Below are 26,672 nucleotides of genomic sequence, written 5' to 3'. Positions count from 1 at the left end.
TTTAATTTTAGTTTCTTATTATGTTTTTAATTTTAATTCCAGCATACTTAACATACAGCGTCATGTTAGTTTCAGGCGTACAATGTCGTAATTCAACAATTCTATACGTTACTCAGTGCTCATCACGACAAGTACACTCTTTAATCCCCATCACCTATTTCACCCGTCCCCCCCCCCCCACCTCCCCAACCATCAGTTTGTTCTATATGGTTGAGAGTCTGTTTCTTACTTTGTCTTTTTCCTTTATTCTCTTGTTTCTTAAATTCTACGTATGAGTGAAATCACAAAAATCCACCTACCTTAAAAGGGTGAATTGTTATGGTATATGAATTGTATCTCAATAAAGCTTTTATTTTAAAGAAATAGCAGAGAAGGAACCAGAGATGAGGGCCGTGCAGGGCCACGGCATATGTTTGGGTGACCTGACTGAAGACAAATGAAGAAAGACCAAAAGGAAGTGTGAGAGAAACCAGGCAGAAGGGCACATCTCAGGAACCAATCCCTCACATTCTGTATGGATTAACATCTCTGAGGGCAAAAGAGTAATAGATCCCCAAAACAAGACCATTTCCTTCTGGATTTGGCTTTTGACACCACCTGCCTCAAAAACCCGAACTCCGTCACCACCCTCTGGTCCTGAGGCAGAAACACATGTCAGATTCCGTTTTACCCGAACACCCTGTCTAGGATGGATGAGGCAGGATTCTTCTGGAGCCACAGTTGCTTGTGGTTTTCTCCTCATGTCTCAAACCTCAAGTTCACTCCGAGAGTCAGTCCGAGTCCCCAGGCCAGTTTGCTATGCTCGGTATCGGACCATGACACAGGGACCCTGGGCAGACCCCTCTCTGCCCAGGTCACTAAAGGGGAAGAGAGGCTGTGACTCATGCCTGACGCTATGCCTGAGTCAGACCTCCCACCTGACGCCTTCCAGATGACGTTCTGATCAGATTCACTCGTCAATGGCTTTTCCTAAGCAGGTACAATGATTTCTCTTTAGTAATTCCTCTCATAACACTCTCTTAGAGGCTCTGGATGCACATTTGCTATCGTGGCTGACAACATGAAGGGCTCTAATATCACACATCCCACATAAGCGGCTCTCAGAGTTTTAAGAATAATTAGCAATTTCAACCTTTTAGAATACTATTCCCTCGATGAAGAAAGCCAAAAAACAAAACCAGACAAAAGACAAGCCCTGAAATCACCAAACACCAAGCTTATGAAGCAGAGAAAGGATTATAGTCTAAATTAGTAAAAGGTACAGTTGAGGGGCACCTGGGTGGCTCAGTCAGTTGAGCGTCTAACTTCAGCTCAGGTCATGATCTCGTGGTTCGTGAGTTTGAGCCCCACCTCAGGTTCTGTGCTACAGCACAGAGCCTGCTTTGGATCCTCTGTCTCACTCTCTCTCTGCCCCTCCCCTGCGCGCTCTCCCTCTCTCTCTCCAAAATAAACATTTGGGGCGCCCGAGCGGCTCAGTTTGTTAAGCGTCTGACTTTGGCTCAGTCATGATCTTACGACTGGTGAGTTCAAGCCCCACGTCGGGCTCTGCGCTGACAGCTCGAAACCTTGGAGCCTGCTTTGGATTCTGTGTCTCTTTCTCTCTCTGCCCCTCCCCTGTTTGTGCTCTGTCTCTTTCTCTCTCTCTCTCTCTCAAAAATAAATAAACATTTAAAGAAATTTTTTTAAGATTCAAACAAGTATTTTTTAAAAGTATATATATATAAAATAAATAAATAAGAGGTACAGTTGAGCAAACCGAATCCTACCTATGTCATTTTCCTCTGTTTTGTTTTATGTCATACACAAATCCTGTACTTGGGTCTCCATGGGACCGTGTTTTATTTGGTTTTACTTTACAAACTTAGTGTTGGCGATTCAACAGCGAGGCCTCAGCTGGCACAGTGACTCTGGAAACCAGGAGTCTCCGTTCAGAGGCGGCTTTTCGCCTACTTATTCCGGCGTGTGTGTTGGCTGAAGTAGAGACCTACAGAGAAAAGGGACCGGGAAAGCGCAAACAGCAGTGAGCGAAGCCCCGGATGAGGATACCAGCGAGAGGTGGGGCAATCGGGCAAAGGTCCTCAGATGAACAAAGCCTCATCTCAGAGAAAGGCTATAAGTTCCTCCCACAATTATTGCAAAACATTTATGTGTTTTTGCTTTTCCAATAAAACCAGCCAGGCCTCAGCGTCCCTGGGTGGCTCAGCCGGTTAAGCGTCTGACTCTTGATTTCAGCTCATGATCTCACGGTTCGTGGGACGGAGCCCTGCGTCCAGCTCTGCACCAACGGCACGGAGCCTGCTTGGGGTTCTCTCTCCCCCCTTCTCTCTGCCTGCCCCTCTCCTGTTTGCTCTGTCTTTCTAAAAAAAATAATAATAATAAATAAATAAATAAAGGAAGTCGCTCTGTCTCAAAATAAATAAATAAACATTAAAAAAAAAATGGCCAGGCTGGAGGAGCAGAGACAGCACTTTGCTCTACTAAGTGCCTCTCTCCTGGGCTGGCGGCTGACCTGGCAAAGCCCCAACGGCCACATGTCTGCCCTTCCGAAGGTCAGTGCTGCCCCGGGCAGCTAGGGTGCAAGTGACCGCACAGCCACAGCTCCCCAAAGGCAGGCGCACCTGCTCCCGAGCCAGGGCCAGGGGGCACACCTGGGTGTCTTGCATAATGCAGGCACTGCTGCCCAAGGTCAGCGAGAGACCATCCACAAGCCCCAATTGTTCTCGGGCAAGCTCTCTCTGAGGCCAATTGTTCTACGAGGCACGTTTCTCCAGCTCGGGGCCCGCCTGGCAGGCCCTGGGTCCTACACAAATGTTTGCTGTTGGCTTCTCGGGATGAAATTGGGAAAGCACTCTCATTTACGAAGGCCTTGGTCCAGACAAGCGCCCTTACTTGGGCAGTCTCCCTTAGAAGGAGAGGACGGCAGGAGTAGTTGCTGCAGTTTATTTATTCCAGATAACCAGGGCTTGGAGCCGGGGCCAGAACCCGGGGCGGATGCATGCACAAAGCAGCTTTCATAAAAATGCACGCCAAGCAGGCAGGAGTTGTGATGTGCCTGGGCTGGGCAGTGGAGAGCATCCCAGGAGAACAGCGCTAGACCGAGAGGCGGGGTCTCCACTGGCCATCCCTCCCACCTCGTGGGGCGAGGGGGACTGCTTAGGGGGGCGCATAGATACATAAAAGCACCTCTGACTCATTCTCGAGTTCGGAGGTTCTCACACCAGGCCTCAGCTCTCCTCACCGTGCATTGCTAAAATCCCACGGCATCGTCTTAAACCCCCTTAAGGAAAAAAAAAAAAAAAAAAAGTGAAAATTAATCTAATTAAAGTCGACAGTGTTCACAGTAAGGAAAATTCTGGTATTTTGCCAAGAGTCTCTCTCCCCAGCCAGCGCCAGCTCTGTGGGTAAAGGGCACGAGGTTGGGAGCCTGACAGGCCCGAGCTGGAGTTCTGGCTCTGCCACTCAGCTGTGTCACCATGGGGACATCTGTCAAAGAGGCAAGAGTGACACTTACCTTTTTTTTTTTTTTATTTGTTTAATGTTTGTTTATTTTTGAGAGAGAGAGAGAGAGACAGAGACAGAGCATGAGTGGGGTGACGGGCAGAGAGAGAGAGGGGGACACAGAATCGGAAGCAGGTTCCAGGCTCTGATCTGTCAGCACAGAGCCCGATGCGGGGCTCGAACTCCCGAACCGCAAGATCATGACCCGAGCCGAAGTCAGATGCTTCGACTTGTGACCGACTGAGCCACCCAGGCCCCCCAAGAGTGACATTTACCTTTCAAAACTGCTACGAGCATAGAGAGTTAAAAGCTATAAAGCCCCCCACCCAATGCGAAAGTCAGCCCCTCACGCCCCATTGGCTCGAGCCCGACCCACCGACCCCGACGGGTGCCTGTGCTCCCAGATCCTGCCCCCAGGAATCCTGGCAGTGGATGCGGGACTTGCTGTATCTCAAGGTGGCAGCTCCAGGGAGGGAGGATCCCCCAAACCCGGCCGAACCCAACACCTTTCCTGGCTATTACTGTCTCATCTCATTTGGACCTGTCAGCAGCCCTGTGAGGCAGGCAGGAGACTGGCTGGTATTTCTATCATCCCCATCTTAGATGCAGAGAGGGGAGTGAGCCTTGGGCGAGGTCTCATGGGAAGTTACCCCCCAGAGCTGGGCCTCAGACAGTCCAGCACTCTGTCTGATGATACTGAGCATCCAGACATCCCACTACATTCCCTAGGCGGATGGAACATCATCCACGCTTCCCAGTGTGCAACTGGATGTTCAGAAATGCAGCAAACGTGACATTATATCTGTTCCAGACTTGAGCCTGAAGGAGGTCGGGCAGCTTTTGTTTTTGTGTTCCGAGAGGAGCCAGCCATCTTGAAAGAGGCCAGCTGCGCTCAGACCACCATGTTAGAAGGAAGTCAAACTAACTGCACAGAGATGCCACACAAAGATACCATCTAGAAATACCACAAAGAGATGTCACAAAAAGAACAGAGGGCTCCAGGAGGACCCTTTCTTTACTGGTTCTGCTTCTCTGGAGAATCTGCCTAGCCCAGGCTCCTTGAGGCCAGGAGCCAAGTATGATTTGCCTTTGACCCCTCCGTCTGCAGCGTCCAGCTCAGACTATCAGGAGACCACTCACACATCCAGAAATAGCAGATGGGCAAATACACTATAATGCAACCAAATGAGAGAATATCACACACTTGGGAAAAACGCAAAGAGGGCCACTATGTGCTGGTGTAGGCGAGATCTACAGAATGTTCTGATAGGTGAAAGACCAAGATACAGGATCGCATTTTCAGTATGTCCCCTTTGAGGTAAGAGAGGGCAAAATAAGAATTTATTCCTTGTAGTACATGAAGAAATAGGAAAGAAGGAACAAATTATTAAAGGCACCACCTACTGTGATTATGTTTTTTAAGAAGCGTTCTTATCTTTTATTTTTCTGCTTTATTTATAAGCGAAATAATATGGCGCCTGGGATTCATGTCAAAAAGTCCACACGTAGACAAGCAAACAGCAGAAAAGAATCAAGCCTGGCCACGAGAGGATATCTGGGAAAGCTGGGTGATGGGTCTCCAGGGGCTCATTAGAATAGTCTGTCTACTTTTACAACTGTTTGAAATCTTCAGTAGTAAGTTTTTTAAAAAATTGTTATTTCTAGGACAGAGTAGGACAAGAAGGAAGGGGGGGTGTGGTGGATGGGGACGGAGTGCGAACGATACTTCCGTACTTCAGAGCGTATCTTTTTTTAATTATTGAGGTAAAATTCACATAGTACCTTCACAATGTTGTGTAACCGCCTCTACTTGTTCCAAAGCATTTTTATCACATCAAAGCCCCTTACCCACTGAGTCACTGATTTCCTCTTCCCCCCCCCCCCCCACTCTTGCCCTTGCTAACCGCCTACCTTCATTCTGTCTCTAGGGATTTACCTATTCTAGATAGTTCATACAAATGGAATCATACAACGCGTAACTTGTCTGGCTTCTTTCGCTTAGCATGATGTTTCTCAAGTTCATCCACACTGTATCATGTATCAGGACTTCATACCTTTTATGGCAAATAATATTCTCTTGTATGGATATACCACATCTTATTTACCCATTCATAGGTCAACAAACATTTGGATTGCTTCTGGAGCGTATCTTTCTGTTTTGACTTTATTCGTGAACTCTGTAAATGTATTGCCTCTTCAAGAGAAATATCAAAAATTACATTGCTATTAGACAATGTAGACCACAGAGAAGGCAGATGGGGACACAGGGGCGGATTCATTAAAAAGTTGGAAAGTGTGGCAGAAAATAGAAGGCATTCAAAAATAAAAGGAAAAGGGACAACAAATTGTAGTTACTTGTGCTGGAGTTATGCGGTTAGAACACAATTTATAATTTTTTCAAGCATGAAAGCACTTGAGAACCCGTTTGGGATACAGACTGGGAGTCTCGGCTGGGTTGGGAGACGGGGCTGGACTATGAGGGTCTCCACCCCAGGCTGGGGCCAAGCCAGGGTGTGGTGACATCTATCAGTGTCACACGCTGACCAAGTTCCTTGTCTCTCCAACTAAGAGGACGGCTGGGGCTCCTACTTCCCCCTCCAGAGGCAGTAGGGGGCAATTTCCAAGGAGGTATCTTGTGGGCAGGACAGCCAGCGGCCTTCTGTTCCCTGTTTTGTGCACTGGGCCTCTAAGAATTATTTTGTAGAGTTGCATCTGTTGCTTTAAAACAAAAGGTCTGTAGAGACTCTTATGGGAGAAATAATTCTGGGCTTGGGAGTCAAAAGACCAGTTTTTAGTTGCAGCTCTGAACTTGGATGAGTTACGTGCCCATTTTCCAGAAGGAAATAATAATTCTTGCTCCTTCTGTACCTTGGAATATTAGATGGTTCAGAGATAATTAAGGCTTTGAGTTCCTCGGCAGAAAGATGCCTGGAAACACAAGGGGATATTATGATTCCTGTGGCCTGTAGCAGAGACTATGAGAGAAGCCAGTATAAACAGTTGAGCTCAGAATAGTAATCTAATCTTCCAGACTTTATCTAGGGGAAGAAGAGAGTCTGAGAAGCTACCCAAGCTACCTATCTCCACCACGAACTCACAAGAATATAGTTCTATACAGTCTACAGTCTCATTTCACCCCTGTCCCAAATCTGCATGGGTAGGATTATTCCCTTTTTGAAGAGGGAGAAACTGAGGCTCAAAGAAGATAAGAAAGATAAGAAGTGGGACTAGACCCCTGGCCCATGCAGTCCTGCTTATATTCTGAGATGCATCCAAACACAACATGCTTGGTCACCTGGGCTTGCTGGTGGCTATGCAGAATTGGAGATCCCCCTGTGTCACTGCCTCAATTCATCTCTCCTTCAACAGCATCTCTTATGGGCCGCGCGGTGCTGAGTGCTGCAGAGAAAGAGATGGTATATGGAACCAGACTCTTAGGGTGCTGCTGGTCCCCCTCGACTCACTCTTACAAGAGGCCACGGCAGAGGCTGCTGGTGGCCTACTCCGTATCCATTCGCCCGGTCTTCCTTCCAGACAGAACCTTGGGTAATGGCTCAGCTGCAAAACCACATTTCCCAGACCCTCTTGCAGGTACGGGTGGACCAATGAAAACTGATCCCAGTTCCTCCTCCTTCCTGCCCACGTGGCTGGTCCTCCAGCCACCCCGTTGGACCATGAGGTGACCTTGAGTAAAGTGGCCGCCTGCAAAGGAGAGTGGAAGCGGACAAGATCCCACGGAATCAGCATACCAGCTCAGGTCAGCCTCCCTCCAGCCTACTTTTTATGCAAGAGACGAGCAATCTCCATCTTAAACAGCCCTGGTTATTTCTGGTCTCTGGCATGAACCCATATACATGGGTCGGTTCCCCTGAGTTGGCTTATATACCCTAAACAACGAAGGCTGCCAGGCTCTGCGTTGGCCTGAAGGGGTAGAGGCAGCCACCGTTCAGAAAATAACCAGGCATCCTGGTGAAAAGGACAAGGAGGCCATCTAAACGTCACAGCAGAATCAAAGAATGAATCTTCCAGACCGCCCAGAACTGGGGTCCCCAGCCCCGGGGATCTGCAAAGATCCTGGGACAGGTCCAGCTGACTCACCTCCACCCGTGTGGCCTTCACTCTGGCCCGTGCTCATCTCTCCAGCCCTGTTCCTCACCTCCCGCCGCCACCACCACCCCCCCCCCCCCCCCGGCCCCTGAGGTCTGTGTCCCAAGAAGTACCTGACTCACACCCAGCCACATGCACGTTCTCACCACCAGCCCTTTGCACATCATGTGCTGTCTGCCTTAAGCACTCCTCTCCCCACCTCTTGGCCAGACTGACCCCTCCCCCTGCACCCTTTGATTGAACTCTCAAGATACTCAGTCCTTGGGGTGCCTGGGTGGCTCAGTCAGTTGACTTTGACTCAGGTCATGATCTTATGGTCCGTGGGTTTGAGCCCTGCGTCGGGCTCTGAGCTGACAGCTCAGAGGCTGGAGCCTGCTTTGCATTCTGTGTCCCTATCTTTTTCTGCCCTTCCCCCACTCACGTTCTCTCTCCCCCCCCCCTCAAAAATAAACAAACATTAAAAAAAAAAAAACCTTAATAAAAAAAGATACTCAGTCATTCCATAAACAGCCTTCCCTGACTTCCCCAAGCTGGACCAGGACCCCTCCAGAAACCCGCAGGCCCCAGGCTCCTGCTTTCTCAGTGTGCCAATGTCCATCTCCTCCCCCGGTCCATCTACCCCTTCAGGGCAGGGACGAAGTACTGGACCTTCTACAACCCCATGTGAAGGCTCTCTGGCCAGAGGACTGCCTGCTCAGGACGTAGCACAATGCCCAGTAGGTGGTAGGTTCTCAATATTGATGAAGTCTGTCCTTGACAGACTCAGAATCTAACACCCAGCCGGCAAACGGCTTTGTTAAACCCCAGTCTCCTCTGCCTCAGATTGCAAAAGTGTTCTCCTTTTCCAGAAATTGCTGGCTTTTACGCTCTGAGAATCATGGTGTGCTTCCCTGCAAATGGATCGGTCACCCACCTTCTTTCCTGGGCACACACACTCTCCCCTCTGAGCCCCACAGTGGCCCCCCCGCCGGGGTAAGGGGCCTCGTTCTGATCTCTGCTTCCTCCCCTCTCCACCCCGTGCGGGGCAATGTGCTCCGCTTACAGGAAGGACTGGGAGTTTAGTCAGTCACCTTGGCCGCGTTCACAGCTTCTGGTGAGGGGAGTCCAATGTTTACAGGTTGAAATTGCTAACATGACGTTTGGACAACACTCCAGATTCCCTGGTTTGTCTCCCTGCCTTCTAAAGTGATAGGGGGTCAGTACCCCTGCCCCCAAGCGACAGGTCTAGAAGGACTAGGTTGAGTTGCGGCTGGCACGGATCTGAGGCGGGCTCCTAGGACAGCAGGAGGCAGGACGCAGCCCCAGGCAGGGGCCAGGTGGTCGGGGGTGCCCCCCCCCAAGCCCAGTCAGATCCCTGCACAAACTCAGCTAGAGCAGACAGGCCCAGAGGCCCACGAGTGCCTCGGCCGCTTTCGTAGTCAGTTCCTGTGAGCTCAACTGGTCTTTGGAGAAGAAGGTTCAGCAAAATCTTAATTATAGACCGTCCCTCCTGCTTTTAATGGCGAGGCTCTGAAAACGTAGTACCTTAATCGCATGGCGTTAAATCAAATCACTTTTTTTTTTTTTTTAAGTAGGCTTCGCGTCCAGCGTGGAACCCCATGTGGGGCTTGAATTCATGACCCTGAGATCAAGACCTGAGCTGAGATCAAGAGTCAGATACTTAACCGACAGAGCCACCCAGGCGCCCCTCAAATCACGTTTGAGGTACACTAGTGAGGTTCAGTATGTAAAGGAAACCTGTTATGAAATCTTTTATAAAGCAAGTTCATTGAGCCTTTTTGAAATTCAGGGAGTTTTTTGTTTATGCAGTTTACTTGTGTGAATCTAATTCAGGTTTGCTGGGCACCTAAACACCTCACTCATCGGTGTCTGTTCTCCTTGTCATCTCTCAAGGGTGCCCCCCTCCCACATTGAGTCTATGGCAGTCGCCAGGAGACGGGCCCTCCCTCCCTGGGCCCCCAGGACTGTGCCTTTCCCCTCAAAAGGGCACACTCTAGAAATTCCGAACGCAAGTGTTGTAGGCCAAATTGTGTCCCCCTCCTCCCCCATTCGTATGTCGAAGCCCTAACTCCTGCCACCTCAGAACAGGATTGCATTTGGAGAGGGTGCCTCTCAAGAGGGAGTTAAGGTACAAATGAGGTCACTAGGGTGGGCCTTAATCCATTGGGACTGGTCTCCTTCTAAGAAGGGGAGATCAGAACATAGACACATACAGAGGGAAGGCCCTGTGAGCACACAGCAGAAAGTGCCCATCCATAAGCCAAAGAGAGAGGCCTCAGGAGAAATCGCCCTCGCTGACCCCGTCATCTGGGACTTCCAGGCTCCAGAAATCGTGAGCACGTGAATAGGCTGTGTAAGCCCCCCGGCCTGTGGCTCTCTGTGGCCGCAGAGCCCTTGCAGACTGACACAGGAGAGCCTGTCCGCGCCCTGTCTCATCCGTCCCACTCTGCCGCTGCTGAGCTGGGTGACCCCGGCTGGCGACCGCAGCCAGCCGGGGCTCAGGGTCCTCTACGTCTCCCTCCCTCAGGGGGTTGAGTGAGGATCACATGGCAAAGGTCGGCAGCGTGCTGGCGAGTTCGCTTCGCCCTCACCTTGGCCCGCTGCTGCGTGGCCGATGTCACTTACCCGCAGCAAGGGAGATTTCTCTGTCGCTTCTCACGGTCTCCCAGGTACAGAAAGCCGAAGTGAGAAGGGGATCCTGACACCATAGCCTGGATTTCTGTCTTGAATTAACACTTCACTTTTTTTTTTTTTTTTTGTTTAAGCATTGTTACATATATTCTTAAAGCTGAGACTCACAATGAATCTGTGAAGTAGCCAGGAGTAAAAAAATCTTATTTTCATTTTACAGATGAGGTAAACTGAGGCACAGAAGGAGTGACGGATTTATCTGTGTCCCCGCGACTTGTTCGATAGGACCCTGGCTCCCGGGACTCACATTCCTCTGCTCCCTCCCATCATTCACTGACACCCTAAGTACTCAAACCATCCCCATTATCTGGTCACTCGCTGCTGCAAAACCTTCTGTGGACCAGCCAAGCCCCTGCTGGCCGGCACTATCCCCTTCCCTCAAACCTCCAGTCCCACCATCACCAACTCCGCTGTCACAGACCAGTCAGACTGCCCAAAGAACGCAAGCCACGCTCACATGTCACCACCCCCGAGAACATCTTGCCCATTTCTTTCTGAACAGGCGCCGCCTCTTCCAGGAAGCCTTCCCTGACTGCTCTCATTGAGTTCTTTCCAGAGCTCTCGCGCCCAGCCACATGAGGTGACTCCGAACAGACCAGTGTTTCGTCTGCAAATTGCTTAACCGTATTAGTCCCTAGAGCAGGGAACACATCTTCCCACCAGCCCGATGTACCAGGGCAAAAAGAAAAGACTCAATATCCCGATCCAACAGAACACCAGTGGTGGAGAAGTTACCTCCGCAACATCAACATGTTCAGAAATAGCTATTTACGAGTTCAACTTTGTAAACATTCTCACCCCCAACACCGCCATATCGCAGGAGTACTGGATGTCCACCCTGTCCGACTGGCCTCCAAATGGCACTGTTCCTGTTTCCCTGGACACCCTGACTGCCCCAACATCCTTGCCTCTGTATCACAAAGCTAATGATTCTTTTTTTTTTTTTAATGTTTATTTATTTTTGAGAGAGAGAGAATGAGAGACAGAGTGCGAGCTGGGGAGGGGCACAGAGAGGGAGTCACAGAATCTGAAGAAGGCTCCAGGCTCTGAGTTGTCAGCACAGAGCCCGAAACGGGGATGCGGGGCTCGAACCCACGAACCGCGAGATCATGACCTGAACTGAAGTTGGACACTTAACTAAGCCACTCAGGTGCCCCCAAAGCTAATGATTCTCAAACCAATGCCTACATGAACTCCAGGTGTTACTATTGAAAGATTCCATGGATCTTTCTTTAAAGATGACCCCCGTTATAAGACTAGACAATGAAGGCAAGAATTTTTGTCACTTTTGTTCACTGGCTGTATTTCTTGCTCCTAGAAAAAAACAAAACAAAACAAAACTCTGGTACATAGATGCTGCTCAATATTACTTATTGAGTACGTCTGTTGAATAAAAGAGACTATTAACTCTGTTTCCTAGACTTTTAAAAAAATTTAATGATTGAATCCAAATCCAAATCCGCAGTCTCTCAGCCAGGCCCTGACCTAGGTGGGTTCCTGGCGGTGAGGCATTGGTCGCCAGAGAGGAGTGCCAGGAAGCCCTGTCCTTTGGGATCCAGTGTTCTTCATCCCTTCCCAAAAGTCCCTGTCTTTTCATCCAGCCACAGCGATCCTCGAGGGGATTTCTGCAGCTTTCCCAAAGCTGTCATTTCCTTCTGGATGACACAAAGGGAAACACCTCTCAAAGGGGCGTGCGAGAGGAAGAGGCTGGCCCCGAGGCGGCAGCTGACATCCCAACTATCACCATCAAAATGGAGCAGTGGAATGGGGTGACGGCCCACAGTTTGGGAAGGCCATCCCTAATGTCCCTGCTGTGTCACGGCTGAACCAGCCTCTCCACTCCTGACCCTCCAGACGGCAATCCCCACACACAAACCCTTCCAGGCCCGGATAATAACTCTTTCTCTTCTAAGTGCCTCCCCTGAGGGGGGTGCCCAGTCACAAGACCTAGGCTGGGGTTTTACCTCCTCTCCTCCTACCAACTTTGGGGAGGCCTACTATGTGCCGCTCAGTGAGAGGGGTACAAAGATGGACTGGCGTTCCCGGAGCTCACAGTCAAGAGAGGAAATTCCGCAAAAGCACACAGCCGCGGTGGCTGGGGCTCAGCATTGTGGGGAGGGTTACATCAGCCCCTACCGGACCACTGCAGTGTCCAGAATGGGGACAGGCTTCCTCGAGGGTTCCAGGCAGGAGGCTCTGGGATAAGCCAGAAATGCAGGAAATGCTGGAGGTTCTCAAATCACAGCCTTGGGCCAGGTTGGAAGGGAGAGCTCCCACCCCAGGTAATAATCCGAGCCCCCCCCCAGTTTTAGATCACACCCTTCAAAGCCTCCAGAGGCTTCCTACATTACTATTGAGTCCAAGTTCCTCCAAGTCCACCCAAGATCTGGCCCCTAGGACCTCGCTGCCAGTTGGCCACCTTCTCCCCCTTGCTCATTGCCCTCCAGCCCCAGTGGCCTTGAGCTCCTCAAGCAGACAATGCTCCCGGGCTCTCCCAGATACCCCCCACTTCCTCCGGGATCTGCCCTTACCACCCTCCGGTCACCACTCCTCTCCCAGACGCCTGGCCCTTGGCCTTGCATTATTCCCCTCCATAGCATGGCCTCATCTGTGGTCAGAGAGCTCCAGGAGGGTGTCAGTCCTGCCCACAGCTTCAGCCCCCGCAGCTAGAATGGGGCTTGGGATAGTGCAGTGCATACTGGCTCAATAAATGAGTGAACTCCCCTTCCTTTACACACCACACACTTGCCTGTTGGTGGGTTGAACCTGTGTGTGTGTGTGTGTGTGTGTGTGCGCGCGCGCGCTTAGTGACACAGAGAGGGTAGCACACCGGGCAAGGCTGGGGGCCAGAATGCCCGGTGGCCACAGCCTCGGTCTGTAAAATGGGCTGGCAGCCCTGCTGAGGTTAAAAGGCGCGCAGAGCACACCAAGATCCCTGGCTCAAGGGCACCATGTTCCCACAAAGAATTGTTAGTTCAGCTCTATAAGCTGCCTCATGACAGCCCTTCGGCTGCTGGCTGACCTGCCCTGGCAGAGGAAAGGGAGTGACCTCAGGAGGCTGGACCAAGAGACACAGGTGCAGGACAGCCACACACGCGGACCCAATCTTCCCACCTTGCACGACGGTTCTCCGGGCAAGGGTTTTATCTGCATTTCTGGGTGGTGTGCCCGAGCCATGCGATCTGCCTGTCCCCCAAAGCACACAATGGGGATCCTACTACTCCTCCTAAGAGCTGATAAGCACTGTCAGCAGGCACTGTCCTAAGCACACGAAATAGGCAGTACGATGACCCCATTTTACAGAAGTAAAGCTCAAGACCCATCTGTCCCTGGTGTCTGTGGCTGGCTCCGTGATGAGGTAGAAAGAGCACAAGATTGAAAGTGAGAGGATGTGGCCTCTGTTTCTGCTGTCAGCTGCAAAGTCCTACGTGAGACTTAATCTCTTCGAGCATCTATGTAGAGTGACAATAATAATACCTACCCACTCCACACAGGAGGCAGGAGAGCACTTGGCAAATTCATAAAATACGACACAGATGAGTGGCAGCTGGTGTTATTTAAGGGTGTGACAATCCTGGTGATTTCTCAGCTGTTTCCTGTAGGGGAAGGGACGGAAAAGCCCTCGACAGCCGGGAAGGGCAAACTAAAAAGAGACACTCCGTGGTGACACAGCAGAGCTGCGGAGCTCGAGCTTGGGATCTATGGAAAACAGTGGGGACATCGGCCATAAACAGGACTTGAAACAAATGAAAAACCTAAGCTGATGAAGTATGCTAGAGGAGAGCCAGGCTTTGGGGACCCTCGTCAAGGCCTCGGAGGGGGCCGTCTGTAGCACATGGAGCTGCCCCAGGACTGTGGCAGTGACCTGTGGTCATCCCCACATGGGCAGTATCACCCCGCAGGCCTGCGAGGTCCCGGCTTGCCTTCCATGCAGCAGGCAAAGCATTTGCCTCCCACAAAATCCCCTTTCGCTCTGGGACCTTCTGGGCTTGTGGGACTCCCAAGGACCAATCTGGTCATGCCTGAGACAGCAGGAGCACAGGGAGGGAGCATTTCTCAAGAGGTGGCTCATGAGAACAAGGAAAAATCCCAGTTTGGATAAACCGAGGGAGAGCAAAGAGTGGCCTGAAAGGCGCCCCCCCACCCCAAAAATCTGAAGATTTTTTAAACGCCTTTCCCCCAAATCAAGAATCTCCAGCAGAGAAGGGACTGGGATTCCTGGTTGTTAGGAAGCTTCTTTCATCATTTTGGGGGGGTCAAGGGGAGCAGTGTGCTGCTGGTTCAGGGAGAAGTTAGTGTCAGGGACCCCGGGGCAGGAGGGGAGCACCTGGAAACAGCCCACCCCATACACCCTCGGGGGTCCCAAGCCCCAGTGAGGCAGGCAGGGACACAAATCTAGGAGAGAAGGCAGTGGCAGCAGGAACCTCAGAATAGGACAGACCCTTCTGTACAGGGCAGAGGAGCTACGGGCCAAGGACGTGGGCGGGGGACCACTAAGAATCAGGAATCCTCTTACGTCACCAAACTGAATAGATACCATTGTTGAGACCAGGAAAACACTAAAGAATAAACTCCCTCAAGACTCCAGTCACCTTCAAACCACCACCAAGATCAAGGTCAGCTTTCCACTGGCAGTAAAAGTGAGTCACCCTCACCTCCCCTGCTCTGAGGAGTCACAGTTCATCCCTGAAGACTCCCCACTTGTGGGAAAGGGGGGCTCAACCCAGACAGCTACTCTGCATACATGGAAGGCCCCCAAGGGCCCCCCTGCCCCACCCCACCCCCAGCCCCAGGCTCCCCTCTCCCCAAGAAACGCTGCCTAACACCCCCAGCAGGAGGAGTTACCAGTTGCTGGCGGGAGGGAGCTGGGAAGGTGACATTCTGCGTGGGAAGTGCGCCCTTGCTGAATTTTATGGCTCCATTCAGAGGTAAATCACTCTGGCCCTGGGAACTGGCTCCAAATAGATTTACTGGTTTTAATACTTGTTTGGGGGCATTGCAATTAATTGAAAGATGCCTTCTTCCAGTTACTGTTCTGAGATGGGGACCTGGGTCTCAGAGCACTCATTTTTATTGGGCATAATTACGATCGTCTAGAAATGGTGTTTGCCTGGAGTCCTCGTTCCCAGGGAATAACATTCTCTCCAAGTCCTGGCCGGCCTGAGTTCCCAACAACCCGGGCCAATTCATCCTACTGAAAACGAAAGAAGCTAAAGTCCCCTCTACGAGCATAGGACCCTACTAATCTGCTAACCTGTCAGCCTCCTAAGGTCATCAGATATGGTCCGAGGGCCCCGTAGGCTGCAGAGGGAGGAGCCAAGGAATAAGGGGAAGATGCTGATCACCCCCACATCAGTTCTACCAGCTGCCCCTGCTCTACCCAGTTTCCACAGGAGACCATCAGTGAGCAGCAACATGGAACAGTGGGTAAGCACATCGACTCTGGAGCCAGACTGCTGACTTTGAGTCTTGCTGTTGCCACTTCCTAGCTGTGTGACCTTACGCAAGTTACTTAACCTCTCTGCGAACTCTGTCTCAATTTTCTCTTCTGAACAATGGGGCTGATAATAATACTCATCTCAGGGGCGCCTGGGTGGCTCAGTCGGTTAAGCGTCCGACTCTGGCTCAGGTCATGATCTCAGGGCTTGTGGGTTCGAGCCCCGTGTCGGGCTCTGTGCTCACAGCTCAGAGCCTGGAACCTGCTTCGGATTTCTGTGTCTCCCTCTCTCTCTGCCCCTCCCCCGCTCGTGCTCTGTCCCTCTGTCTCTCTCAAAAATAAACAAACATTAAAAAAAATTTTTTTTACATAATACTCATTTCTTGGATTTTTATCAGGATTAAACTAGTCAATAACGTTAAAGCACTTGGTACAGTGCTTGGCATGTGGTAACTATTAAACGAATTGCCTAAAATAAAAACTTCAAAGCTATTTGAAGAAAGAACTTTGTGCCTAGAACGAAGTTTGAAAACCATTATTCTGGACCAGGGGTCCACAAACTTTCTGTAACGTGCCAGAGAGTAACTATTTTAGGCCATAGGGTCTCCGCTGCCACTAGCCAGAAGCAGTCACAGACACTTAAAGCAATAGGTGTGACCGTGTTCCCGTAAAACGTCACTTGGAAAAGCAGGCGTTGGGCCAGCTTGGGTCTGTGGGCCACAGCCTTGCTAACCCCAGGACTAGAACAAGTTCCCTGCTTTACGGATGAGGAAGACAGAATGGGGAGCCAGACCTCACGTCTGCCTTCCCAGGCCAGGGCCCATTCTAAACTCAAGAGCCCAGAAAGGTAGAGAGAAGTAGCCAATGTCGCCTGCAGGGCACGGCCTGTTGTGTTCCGCCAGCTGAAGAGGACACTGTGAGAAAAGGTGACACTGAGGTCGTTGCTTTCCAGCTACGACACACACGCTGGGCTCCTGAGGGTGGGCACAGGGGTGGGGTGTCTCCTGACTCATCTCCATAGCGCCCCTTGTCATGGCAGGCTCTGAGAAGGCCGGTAAGCATGGATGCCATGCGGGGGAAGGCCCCCAGCCAGGAGAGCCAAGGGCCTGCGCGCCCTCATCTCAGTGAATTCTGGGAGTGGTTATTAAGTGAAGAAGCCCCCCCATACCCGTGACAAGGGGAAGCCACTTGTTGAAGGGCTACACTATAAAAGGGACTTGGGGCGCCTGGGTGGCTCAGTCGGTTGAGCGTCCGACTTCGGCTCACGTCATGATCTCAGGGTCCGTGAGTTCGAGCCCCGCGTCGGGCTCTGTGCTGACGGCTCAGAGTCTGGAGCCTGTTTCGGATTCTGTGTCTCCCTCTCTCTCTGCCCCTCCCCTGTTCATGCTCTCTCTCTCTCTGTCTCAAAAATAAATAAATGTTAAAAAAAAAAAAATTTAAAAAATAAAAGGGACTTTACACAAAACACTCACTATAACTGAGTTCAAACGAAACAAACAGGGTTTTATAAACATTTCCTTCTTCATCCCGCCACAAAAGACTGTGAAATCTTCAGTGAAGATGCGTGAAAGGAGAAGGTCTGTGAGAAGGAAAGATGCTCCCTTTCTGTGAGACCAGTGCTGGTGGTTCAACATGGCCCCCAGAACGTCTGACACTGCTCGCTTCAAGAAGCGGGATCTTTGTCCCTTACCCCCAAACGCAGACTCGGTGACTGCTTGACCGATGGCGACAACTTCACAACTAAGCCAGCGTCCAGTCCGGCCTGTAAGAAACTGGCAGCTGCTCCTTCCTGTTTCTTTGGGACATTCACTTTGGAACCCAGCCACCGCGCTCTGAGGAAGCCCGAGCAGCCCCACGGACGGAGAACAGCCGGCCTAACTCGCCAGCCACGGGAAGGAGCCATCTTGGAAGTGGCTCTGCACCAGGGTCCAGGTTGAGCCGTCCCAGCTGACACCGGGTGGAGGCAGAGGCCAGCTGCACCTGTCGGGCACTGCCCAAATTGCAGACTCTTGAGCAGAAGGGAGGGCTGTTACCGTTTACATCACTCAATTGTAGGGTGCTTTGTTACACGGCAATAGAAACTAGAACAGGCAGTAAACATCCACCATTTGCTCAGGTCACAAAGCTACTTGCTTCCACAGGTAACACAGGCAACTATTCTGTTGTTTGTTAGGAATTTGGGGGATGGGATGGGAAGGGCCCCTGATTTAACACCGTTATATTAATAAAGGAGTATGATATTGTGATTGATGGTAAGAAATATAGATTCGGTCACCTACGTTCCTAGCACAGAGTTCCTAAATCTCTTGGAATTTAAGAGAGAAAAAGGCGTCTTGTTATTCACAAGCCCCTTTCTGCCCAAAGAGGGTTTATGTTAATGAGGGAACTCTTGGAAAGCACCTAAGGATGGGGCAGGTTGCCAGGGAAATAACCACATGATTAGAAAGTGGGAACTTTCAGTCCTACCCCCTGACCTCCGGGAAGGGAACAAGGGCCGGAGGTTGATCAGTGGCCAATAGCCAATGATTTGATCAATGGCGCCTATGTGATGAAGCGTCCCTAAAAACCTACAGGATGGGGTTCAGAGCGCTTCCAGTTGGTGGGCACATGAAGATTTGGGGAGAGTAGCATGCTCCTAGGGGGCATGGGAGCTCTTTGCTCTTTCTACATGCCTTGTCCTACGCATCTCTTCCGTTTGGCTGTTCCTGAGTTACATCCTTTTAGTTCTGTGAGCCGCTGTAACAGATTAGTCAAACCTAAGGAGTGGGGTCACTGGAACCTCCAATCTGTAGCCAGTCAGAGGCGTCTGAATTTGGTGTGTGCGTTGGGGGAAGCTGTCTTAAATGACTAAACCTGTGGGATCTCTGGGGCAGGGAAGGGGGTGTGTATATCTTGCAGGACTGAGCCCTTCTCCTGTGGGATCTGACCTTATCTCTGAGGCAAGGGGGTGTCTTGTAGGACTGAGCCCTTCTCCTGTGGGATCTGATCTTATCTCCACGTAGACAGTGTCAGTATTGAGCTGAACTGCAGAATACCCAGCTGGTGTCAGAGAATCGTTTGGTGGTGGGGAAACCCCATACACACATCGTATTGGGAACATAGGAGCTAAGATATTTGGGAGGAAACTAAAAAGAGAAAATATGTCTCAGGAGGTAGGGCCAATATATTTTATCACAAAAATCTTTTTGATTTGTATAAGCACATCAACAAATTTGAGAATGAGACCCTAGAGTTCCCAATTCAGATCTAAGGTGACAATCAAGCAAAATCCTGATTTCAAATATTCAAATGCATATCCTGATTTTTGGTTCAGAAAATATGGACACCGTTGCTCACAAGGCAGAAGAGACTATTCTGGCCTAAAAATGTTGAGTCCCGTGTTACAAGCGGTGATCTCCACTTCAAGATAGATAGATAGATAGATAGATAGATATGAAATAAAACAAAACTATGACAGGTTTATTGGAACGAGTTAGATCTAAAATGTCCCCCTTAGTTACCTCTAGACAAGAGCATTTATTATTGGTTGGGAAATGGATGTCAAATAGAACACTCTTTATTATAGCACATTAGGTGCTAAGATCTTTCCAACAATTAAATGTATTAACTGCCATTGTGCTAAAGTTATTCAGGTGCCAATTAAGAAGTTTCTGGTTATCTGGGCGCCTGGGTGGCTCGTTGGTTCAGCATCAGACTCTTGGTTTTGGCTCAGGTCACGATCTTGTAGTTTGTGGGATCAAGCCCTGCATCGGGCTCTGTGCTGTCGAGAAACCTGCTTGGGATTCTCTCTCTCTCTCTCTCTCTCTCTCTCTCTCTCTCTCTCTCTCTCTCTCTCGTTCTGCCCCTCTCCCACTAGCACACACGTCCATGCTCTCTCTCTCAAAATAAATAAACTTTAAAAAAAGAGCAGTCTCTGGTTATCCAAATGCTGGATAACAGAAGTCATGGTTTAAAAGTCTAAATTTGTTGAAGCGCCTGGGTGGCTCAGTCGGTTAAGTGCCTGACTTCGGCTCAGGTCATGATCTCACGGTTCATGGGTTCGAGCCCTGTGTCGGGCTCCGTGCTGACAGCTCAGAGCCTGGAGCCTGTTTCAGATTCTGTGTCTGCCTCTCTCTCTGCCCCTCCCCCATTTGTGCTCTGTCTCACTCTGTCTCAAAAATAAATAAACATTAAAAAAAATTTTTTTAAGTCTAAATTTGCAAAAAAAGTCTAAATTTGCTTTTGAAAGAAACTGGAGACTATATAAAAGGGCTCTTTGCTTTAAAAAAATATGTACTAAGATTGTCTTTAGTTAATGACCATCTTTTGTGAATACAAATCACAATCATATATCTAAATGTTTCATATGAATAAATATTTAGGAACCCACATTTGTTACATGAGAAGAGGTAGCCTTGGGCTGAAATGGGACATGTATTATTCAAAACTGTCCTAATGCCAGGTGACATAAACCCAACCCAAACTTGCTTATGCAGTCTTTCCCACAATTCACCACCTTGGAGTTGTCTGTCGTACTCGTCTGCTGGTTGTAATATTATTATTGACCCTGTCCTGACTTTTTATTAAACTTAGCATCCTGTTAAGCAATAATGAAATCACAGGTTCCATGTACTAGCTTTTTTTTTCCTTTGGTGCACATTTAAATGTTTAAAATTTTGTACAAGTTTTAATTTTTTTTTGTAAGTCATAGATATTCAACTGAAAATCAGCCTATACTCCATCAGTAGTTTGAATGCCTTACTTTAAGGTATTGAAGTCGGCGGGGGGCGGGGGGGGGGGGGGGCAGTGGTTACTGAATGGAGAACCAGCCCTTAATTTGTTTTCTCACTGGACAGTGTGCTATGTGACCTTGGCCAAGTCACTTTGGTCTCTCTTGCCTCAATGTCCCCATTGGAAAAAGCACATTAGCCCTGCCAATTTCCCAAGAACACCAAGAATAATAACTGGGTGGCTCAGTCTATTGAGCATCTGACTCTTGGTTTCAGCTCAGGTCAACCTCTTGCGGTTCATGGGTCAGAGCCTCGCATCAGGCTCTGAGCCAACGGGGTGGAGCCTGCTTGGGATTCTCTCTCTCTCCCTTTCTCTCTCTCTCTTTCTCAAAAAAATAAATCAATGAATAACAAATAAAGAGAATAATAACCCTTGATGCGGCCCACAACAGCACAGACCAGGTGATAATGGACAGTCGCGTCCACAGCAATCAGACCTGCTCTGTGTCCATTCACCCACTGGGACCTGAGGGCCTCTTCTCGGCCCTGAATGCTAGAGTCAGAGCTTGGGATTCTGGAACTATGGAGGTCATAAGCAGGCCGTGGGGGAACTAGAAACTTGACACTTAGTACTTTTCTGGTTCTGAAATCCATTACAGATACGTTAAGTAAACTTGCCTCTAATGAGGTCACTAAAATCACTAAAGCCCTATGAGGACAGACCAGGAGCTGGGCTATCGGAGGTTAAAACCAGGTCCCTGAGAGTGCCCACAGGCAGCCCAGCCAACCTCCTTCCTGTTCTTATGCCCCATCTTCAGCCTGCAGAACCCCGGAACGATGCCATCCCGCTGTCCTGGCCTTTATCCTCACCTGCCATCTACCTGGGTCAAACGGGATGTGGAAACAAGAGCAGGCTAAGGATGCAGCAGTCTTTGGCTCAACCTGGGCTCCCCAGCTTCTGCCGCCGTGGCTGGTTTCTCTCTGGCATGAATAAGGCCGCAGTAGGCCACGTTTGTTTCACCCAGAGGAAGGAAACACATTAAATCACTCCCCAGCAACACTTACCCCAAACGGTTCAAGGGATCTAACTCAAAGCCCACCTCCTTAAAAGATCGAGAATGGGCCCTGGCACGGGGAGGAGATAATTTCCACCTTATTGAAAAAATTAATTCTGGGGGAGCCTGGGTGGCTCAGTCAGTTGAACGTCTGACTTTGGCTCAAGTCATGATCTTGCGGTCTGTGAGTTCGAACCCCACGTCGGGCTCTGTGCTGACGGCTCAGAGCCTGGAGCCTGCTTCGGATTCTGTGTCTCCCTCTCTCTCTGCCCCTCCCCTGCTCGTGCTCTGTCTCTCAATATAAGCATTAAAAAAAATTTTTTCTGAAAGAAAAAGTTAATTTTGTAGGGAAGGAGCAAACTGCCACGCCAGAGGTCCAAATGGCCAAGTCGGGCCGACCCAGGGCTGCCACCTTAGGTGTGGGCAGAGGCCAAGGATGACATCAGAGGGATTTTTCCTTTCCTGTGCCAGGCCATGCTGAGCATATAATCCCTACCTCTGGCACTGGGCCTGGCACTGAGAACCTCAGAGTGAGACGATCAGGGGTGTTAGATACTTTCTCATCCAATCCCTGAGGTTACTGGGAGAAAACATCCAGATGTGATGTGCCCAAGGTCACCCAGGTCACTAGTGGCAGACCCGAGACCAGTGACCTTGTCAGATCACTGCCAGGAAACCTCAGCCGAGCCTGTCAATCTCCGTGTGTGATACTTCAGAGGCACCATGAGAGCAAAATTGACTAAACCACCTATTAGCTGTGTGACTGAGGTAAATTACTTAACCTCTCTGTGCCCTCATTTTCTCAATGATAAAAGAGAGGGTGTGAAGGCTAATTAAGATAACCCAAGTAAAGTGCTCCCTAAGCAATTATCACTGGAGCACCTCACAAATGTCAGGTTTTTAAAGTTATTGTTAAATTGCCCGAAGGGTTTCGGGAGAAATACTGCCTGTCCCATCCCTGGGTTGACAGACAGTCTCCCCTGCTGCCCAAACACAGCCGCTCACAGAGAAAAGTTCGGGTTTTGGAGCCACACGCCTGGAGTTGTAGCCTGGACGAGAAACATTTATTTTCTCACAGTTTGGGAGGCTAGAAGTCTGAGATTCAGATCAGCACGCTGGTTTCTTCTGAGTCCTCTCTCCTTGGCTTGCAGATGGCCGCCTCCTCCCTGGGTCCTCACCTCCCAGGTGTCCCGTCTCCCCTGTGTCCTTATCGCCTCTTCTTTCAAGGGTACCAGTCGTGTTGGTTTAGGGCTCGCCCACAGGACCTCCTTTTACCTTAATTATCCCTTTAAGGGTCTTTTCTCCAAATACAGTCACATTCAAGGTACTGGTGGGGGGGGGGGGGTGACAACTCAACCCCTAACAGCAGGGTGGATTACCTTTCTTCCTCTTCAGGAAGGATTATGCAGAGAGCCATAAATGCTCATCCGGGCACCATGCCGTGCCACGATGCACTGGTCTTAAATCTGGAGAGATGGCCAAAATGAGCAAGCTGCCTCTCCTCACTCTGCAAATATGTACTTTGCTTGAAAAAAATGTTTTTTCATGGAGCACGGACCCTGTGGCAGGCCGTATGAGCTATCCGCAGATGACTCAGACTAGGACAGTATTGAGGTGCTTATGATCTCAGAGAACAGATCAGATGAGGCCCCAAGGGATGATGGGAGTGATGGCAAGGGCTAAGTGCCCTAAAGATTCACAGACCAAGCGCTGGGGTGGAGGGGAAGACAAAACTGACCAGATGAGTGGAGTGTGAAAGAGCTCTGCAGGGATGGATTTGCCCCAGGGGACAGGGCAGGCAGCCACAGCCCAGGCTGTTCATCTGTATGAAGGGGACAGCGGTCCGGGGAGAGGAAGACAGCGTCCTCCACTAGGGTCGGAGTTCCGAACCAGCACAGGCAAGAGAACTGACTCTGCAGGACCAAAGGTATCCACGCCACACCAAGGAGCAATTTCCTCTTTCGGCCTCACAGCTACTCTCAAAGGTGACCGCTGTCTACCATGGACCGGCCGGAGCCTCAGCCCCTCAGGCATCTCTAGCCCTGCTGTCTGGGCCACCAGCAACATAGGTTCCCCGCCTCTGGACAATTCTGTCCGCCAGGGTTCTCTGCCTGGCCCTAGTGGTGGGAAAGGAGAGGGGCTATTCGGGGGGAGGGGGCACAGAACGCAGCTACTGAGGCCACGCAGAAGGCAGCGCGGGACATCCGGGGTCCTAAGCCCCAACAGTCCCCATGGGTTAAGAGATAATAATTACTAGGAAAGGCAAAACGATAGTGAAAGGAAGCAGATCAGTTGCCAGAGCCAGGGGGTGCATTTTTTTATGACTCCAATCATATTGAGGTATAAACTATTATTTCTCAATAAGGGCTGACAACCCCCCAAATAAGGAAATAAAATCATATTTTTAATTTGTTAGGGCAAACATTAATCAGTGCTCACCCGACCATCACTCTCCTCCCCTTGCAAGCAGCCTCACCTCTTCCTGTAGACGAGGCAGAAGGCACCAAGACTTGCTCTCAGCCTCCGCGGAGCTGAGGCAGGAGCGTTAACACATTTCCCTTCAATGGGACTTGCTAGAAATTCTAGCACGGGGGTTCTGAGGAAGGTTGCCATGCTTGATAAATTCAAACACAAGGAGAAACTCACTTTCCTGCCCGCCCTCAGATACAGTTACATGAGAACGTGACGTATGGAGCAGGGGCAGCCATGCTGTGACCATGAGGGGACAACCCTGAGGACAAAGGCCAAAATGCTGACAGTGGTGGCCTGTAAGGTTAGAAGGAGTCCTTGAAATGATTACTGACCCACTGAATTAACCAACTCTAGAACCCCTACCTTCAGACTTCCGGCTGTCAGTCTATACACACTTGATTTTTTAAATGGTGCTTTTTTTTTTTTTTTTTTTTTTTACACATTTACTTATTTTTGAGAGAGAGAGCAGGAGGAGGGGCAGAGGGAGAGGGAGAGAATCCCAAGTAGGCTCTGTGCTGACAGCATGGCTCAACCTCACGAACCGTGAGATCATGACCTGAGCCGAAATCAAGAGTCGGACAACTGAGCCACCCGGGTGCCCCTAAACACCTTGTTTTTGAAGCCCTGTCAGTCCGGTGTTCTTTTGCCTGTAGGCAAAAACATCCTACAAGCCAGGTGGTTTTCATCTGTCCAAACTTGCACCTCCAACCCCAAAACCGAGATCGCGGTGAAATGGATCACAGAACCTTGCAGCTGTTAACGGAGGCCCAGCAGCATGTCGAGTCCCCAGTCCCCACGGAAGGTGCTTTCCTCTCTAGCCCCTAAGCAAACTGGGGCAACAGCTGCCTTTTCTCTGCAGGCGCTGCCCTCCATCATCCTATACATCCAACATCCTACAGTATAAATGACCCATCAGAGCCAGGTGTGACCCACGCATACATCCCTGGTCCGTGTGGCCATAAGCCCCCACTGGCACAGGGATGGCCTCGTTTGTGTCTACATCCCAACAGGATTATTATTAGCACGCCTTTCACTCTCAAAAGTGTCTGCATGTGGACCAAAGATTATCGTCGTCCTGTGCGGGCTGCTTCAGCCCACTTTTCTTTCTCCTTACCCAGTACTCCCCACATTACGTGAATACGAGGCCATTCCGTCTTCTCCACCAGGACGAAGACGGAAGCGGAGACCCTGCCACGTTCCCCGAAATCATCCGTCCCACGGCAGGTGCCTGATGCACATCTGCTAAACCAAACCGAATGTTAACTGAGGTAAGAGTCTTAAGCTGAGAGGTTCGAGGCAAACCGGGAGAATGTGAGCATAAGGAACAACTTCTGGAGGAGGAAGAGGAGAAACTGGGTGCTTTCCCAGAGTCCCTCACCCTCACCACTGGGCCCTGTCCACGTAGGGTGCTGTGTGAAACCGGCAGTGCTTACGTGGACACCCGGCCGGCCGGCACAACCTCGCTGCTCAGGCAACTCGTGCTCCTCATAACTCAACACGGAACCCAGAGACCCCAACCATCCCGCACAGGCAAAGGGGCAGAAGGCCTTGTTCTACCAGAGACGCCCAGGGCCGGGCAGACAGCCCCCAAGGCAGATACGCTCCGGCTCCAAGAAACACTCCGATTGTGAATACCCTCCTATTTGGTGACACTCCAAGATGTGGCTTCTCCAGCCGACGCTTTCTTCGTGTCACGGTTCAAACTCCTAAGCATCTCAGCTAAGGACCCACGAATATGGCAAAGGCCTGTGGCTTCTCAGCTAGTGGTGAGATCATGACATTGCCTACCCTGGAGGCAGGCCCTAAAAGGGAATGGCATTGGGAATGTCAGCCCCACCCACTCCGGATGGAACCACACACATTCTTTCGGAATAACTTTGGGGCTCAACTGTCACAACGACCCTTAGGCATGTCCACGTCTCTGCCTCTCTGTCTCCCCCTCACAGAAGTTACTTGTACTTAGCGAGGCGCACAGAGAACGCCTAGCACTGTGTGCCCAGCACATAATAGGCACTTGATAAACATCAGCTCCCTGCATCCGATTCCGGAGTCACTTAGACGCTGAAATGGATCCTGGGTGCTGGAGGAAGGAACTCGCAGTGTGTGCTTTCTCCCATAAGCACTGAGCCAAAGCTTCTCAGAACTTCTACATCACAGACTGTGCCTATGCAGCCAGCTCAGCTAATATCACACCCATCTGCAAAAACTCCCTCTCAGCTCAGTAAGTTAGAAGGCGAATTGGCTGGATGCTTTCTCACAGAATCAGAGCTTGACAAATTAAGGCCCTTCCAGTGGAAGCCAACGGGATGGTGAGAGGCCTGGAAAACATCTCTTACAACAGCCAAAGGGGTGATGGGGGGGGGGGGGGAATGGGCAGTGTGCTCCTTGACACTTATATAAGGCCTTTCCAGCAGCAAAAGCCTTCGAATGAGGGAAGGGGCTGCCTCACAGAGCAGCATGCTCCTGGTCGAAGAAAGCACTGGAAAAAGTGCCGAGATAGTCAGGGTTCCCAGATTCCCCCACCAGCTAGGAGATGGACTGGGTAACTCGAAGGCGTCTCCAAGTTTACAGGAACACCAGGAACCTGGGCGTGGGGGAGGCGATGCAGTGCATGGTCTGGGGGACCAGTGGCAGTTAGAATCTGCGGAGGGCACGCTTAGGGGGAACCCAGACCGAAGCCTTTGTGAGGACTTGTCCTGACTA

General features: G+C 50.4%; 1 protein-coding gene and 1 long non-coding RNA gene across 13 annotated transcripts in view; one reads left to right on the top strand and one right to left on the bottom strand.

Annotated features, from left to right (window-relative positions):
- CTIF (cap binding complex dependent translation initiation factor) overlaps nucleotides 1-26,672 on the bottom strand; it is a 292,923-nt gene that overhangs the window by 258,005 nt on the left and 8,246 nt on the right. The window contains exon 2 of one of the 10 annotated variants that reach the window (XM_078435261.2): nucleotides 1,767-1,984. The exons of the other annotated variants lie outside the window; for them this stretch is intronic. The gene's annotated coding sequence lies outside the window, so the exon portion shown is untranslated. The remainder of the gene's footprint in view (nucleotides 1-1,766; nucleotides 1,985-26,672) is intronic. 10 annotated transcript variants of the gene reach the window in all.
- On the top strand, nucleotides 5,595-13,162 carry LOC132665985 (uncharacterized). Of its 3 annotated transcripts, XR_009604394.3 has the most exons (4): nucleotides 5,595-7,255; nucleotides 8,093-8,321; nucleotides 9,177-9,309; nucleotides 10,457-13,162. It is a non-coding gene; the product is annotated as an uncharacterized LOC132665985 (long non-coding RNA). The 3 variants fall into 3 exon arrangements; XR_013551233.2 differs by having other exon boundaries at nucleotides 5,609-7,255; nucleotides 9,177-13,162; XR_009604396.3 differs by having other exon boundaries at nucleotides 5,611-7,255; nucleotides 9,180-13,162.

The sequence above is a fragment of the Panthera onca genome, chromosome D3 (genome assembly GCF_046562875.1).
Source record: "Panthera onca isolate mPanOnc1 chromosome D3, mPanOnc1 haplotype 2, whole genome shotgun sequence".
Classification (NCBI taxonomy): domain Eukaryota; kingdom Metazoa; phylum Chordata; class Mammalia; order Carnivora; family Felidae; genus Panthera; species Panthera onca.
This window is presented reverse-complemented; position numbering and strand designations above follow the sequence as displayed.